This window comes from Cyprinus carpio, unplaced genomic scaffold, assembly GCF_018340385.1.
Source record: "Cyprinus carpio isolate SPL01 unplaced genomic scaffold, ASM1834038v1 S000006613, whole genome shotgun sequence".
Classification (NCBI taxonomy): domain Eukaryota; kingdom Metazoa; phylum Chordata; class Actinopteri; order Cypriniformes; family Cyprinidae; genus Cyprinus; species Cyprinus carpio.
Window position 1 is genome coordinate 259,021 of NW_024879252.1, and position 3,771 is coordinate 262,791.

The window sequence follows — 3,771 nt, forward strand, 5'->3', positions numbered from 1 at the left end:
ATATATATGTATATATATTATGTGTGTGTGTGCAAAATCACCCAAAACAACAAAATGCATCCTAGCAATTGTGTGTCCCATATTCCAACACACATAAAAAGTGTTCCTTTACAGGTTAGCTCATTCTTTCAAATCATATGTATTCAGAGTGAGCCTTACTATCACCGTATTCATTTTCAATGAATTTTGCTGTATAGTTTTGGAGAAAACTAAAAGCAAAATCACCCAAAACATCAAACTCCATCAGTCACGTACCGCCTTCAAACCAGCGCTTTTTGGCATGCGCGTGTAATCATCACCCTTACAGTACAGGTGCGATCAGTCAAAATGCATGTAAAGAGATTATCATGCCACACGTTTCCTTTATACGTTTGCTTATTTTAAATACTTTATTTTTGTACATAAACGTTTGTATTGTAAAATTAATTAGTATAAATCGTTTTTAATGTTTATAAATGTTAATATTAATGATTTTTCATTCATTGTTTTTTCTCATGTTTGTGTGTGTATATATTGCATATATATATATATATATATATATATGCATATACCTATATATATATATATATATATATATATATATATATATTATATGTGTGTGTGCAAAATCCACCCAAAACAACAAAAATGCATCCTAGCAATTGTGTGTCCCATATTCAACCACACACACATAAAAGTGTTCCTTTACAGGTTAAGCTCATTCTTTCCAAATCCTTATGTATTCAGTATTACGCTACTATCCATATTCATTTTCAGCTAAATTTGGCTGTATACTGTAGTTTAAAGGAGAAAACTAAAAAGCAAAATCACCCAAAACATCAAACTCCATTGTTGCACTTGCACCTTTTCCCATTTCCAACAATCTAAAGAGGTTCCTTTATAGGTTAGCTCATTCTATCAATTGATATGTATTCAGAGTGAGACTGACTATCACTGTATTAATTTTTCAAGGCATTTTTACTGTATAGTTTTTGGAAGCCAGCAAAATCACCCCAGAATAAAAAAAATGCATCCTAGCAATTTGCACTGTGTCCATTGCAACACTTATAAAAAAAGTGTACCTTTATAGGTTAGTTCATTCTGTCTTTCAATGGATATGTATTCAGATTGAAACTGACTATCACTGTATTCATTTTCAAGGCATTTTACTGTATAGTTTTGAAGAAAACTAAAAGCAAATTCACCCAAAACAAAATGCATCCTGGCAATTGCACTGTGTCCCATTTTCCAACACTCATAAAAAGGGTTTCTTTATAGGTTAGCTCATTCTTTCAAATCATATGTATTCAGAGTGACCCTGACTATCATTGTATTCATTTTCAAGGCATTTTACTGTAAAGTTTTGGGGAAAAAAACTAAAAGCAAAATCACCCAAAACATCAATCTCCATTGTTGCACTTGCACTTTTTCCCATTTTCCAACATTCATAAAAAGTGTTCCTTTACAGGTTAGCTCATTCTTTCAAATCATATGTATTCAGGGTGACCCTGACTATCACTGTATTCATTTTCAAGTCATTTTACTGTATAGTTTTTGAGAAAACTAAAAGCAAATTCACCCCAAATAACAAAATGCTAGCAATAGCACTGTGTCCCATGTTTCAACACTCATAAAAAGGGTTCTTTTATAGGTTAGCTCATCCTTTCAATGGATATGCATTCAGAATGACCCAGACTATCACTGTCTTCATTTACTAGTCAGTTTTGGAGAAAATTAAATGCAAATTCACCCCAAGCATCTGAGTACATAAGCACTTTTACATCACGTCCCATTTTCAAACACTCATAAAAATCTTTCATTTATAGGTTTGCTCATTCTTTTTTCAAGTCATTTTACTGTATGGTTTTGTTGAAAATTACTGGCAAATTCACAGTTTTTACACCATGTCCCATTTTCAAACACTCATAAAAGTCTTTCTTTATAGGTTTGCTCGTTCTGTCAGTTGATTACTGTTCACAGTTACCCTGACAATTACTGTATTAATTTTCACATATTTTTACTGTATAATTTTGAAGAAAATTAAAGGCAAATTCACCCAGCATCTAAGTGAATAAGCACTTACATCATAGCATTTTGAACCCTCATAAAATCTTTCATTTACAGGTTTGCTCGCTCTTTTGATTGGATTCCGCTTACAGTCAAATTCTGACTATTACTTTATTATTATTATTATTATTATTATTATTATTATTATTATTATTATTTTTTTTTGGATATGGCAATCATATTTAACATTTACATTTAGTCATTTTCTTGCAGATGCTTATCCAAAGCGACTTACAATGACTGTACAATAAAAACAACAACAAATAAAAATAAAGGAAAGGAAACCTCAACAATTTTTTCTATCAAATCATGAACATGACTGTTTTCTACAGTTCACACTGAAACAATAATAGACTAATATTAATAATAGCAAATAATGTTTGTTATATAATACTTACTATGTGTTTATATGTTTCAAATTAGGGCATTTGACAGGATGCAAGAGCTAAATTAGTTTAGCCAGGTCTTATTTTAAATGTCATCAAATAGAACTTTCCTGACTTCTTTTTGTGCTCTTAATTACTTATTATTATTTGAATTAATACAGTAATAATAGTCAGGGTGACTGTGAACAGGAATCAATTGAAAGAACGAGCAAACCTACAAAGGAAAGATTTTTATGAGTGTTTGAAAATAGGACATAGTGTAAAAATGCTTATGCAGTCAGATGCTTGGGGTATTTTTATGAAGGATTGAAAATGGGACATGATGTAGAAGTGTTTATTCACTTAGACACTTGGGAATTGTGAATTTGCCTTTAATTTTCTCCAAAATTATACAGTAAAAATATTTGACATTTTTTTAAGTGATAATCTGTGTCACTCTGAATACATAAGAATTGAAAGAATGAGCTAACCTATAAAGGAACACTTTTTATGAGTGCTGGAATATAGGACAGTGCAAGTGCTAGGATGAATTTTGTTGTTTTGGGTGAATTTGCTTTCAGTTTTCTCCAAAAGTATATAGTAAAATGCCTTGAAAATGAATACAGTGATAGTCAGGGTCACCCTGAATACATATCCATTGACAGAATGGGCTAACCTATAAAGAAACACTTATTTGAGTGTTGGAAAATGGGACACAGTGCAATTGCTAGGATGCATAAATTTGTTTTGGGTGATTTTGCTTTTAGTTTTCTCCAAAACTGTACAGTAAAATGCCTTGCAAATTAATACAGCGTTAGTCAGGCTCACTCTGAATACATATCCATCGAAAGAATGAGCTAACCTATAAAGGAACATTTTTTATGAGTGTTTAAATATACTGAAAACAACAAAGTGCACAAGGAGTTTTGATTTTTTGGTGATTTTGCTTTTACTTTTCTCCAAAACTATAACAGTACAATGCCTTGAAAATGAATACAGTGATTTCCAGCTCAATCTGAATACATATGATTGGAAATAATGCTAACCGATCAAGTACCGTTTTATGAGTGTTGGAAAATGGACACAGTTGCAATTGCAGCTTCTTTTACGGCTTTTGACTGCTTTCAGCACCCGTTACCGAAGTGCATTAGTACACGCGCATGCCAAACAAATGTGTGTGCGGTAGTTCTTGACCGTGTAGTTTCGAACAAAGCGCGGCTGGCTTGTGAACCCGCAGTAAATAAGAACGGTCAAGAACCACAGTTCTCTCAATTCTTATATGTGAATTAGCATGGGGGAAAGGGGGGGGGGGTGCCGGGGCCCTGCGGCTTACGAAGCTCACTGCATCCCCGAGATCATG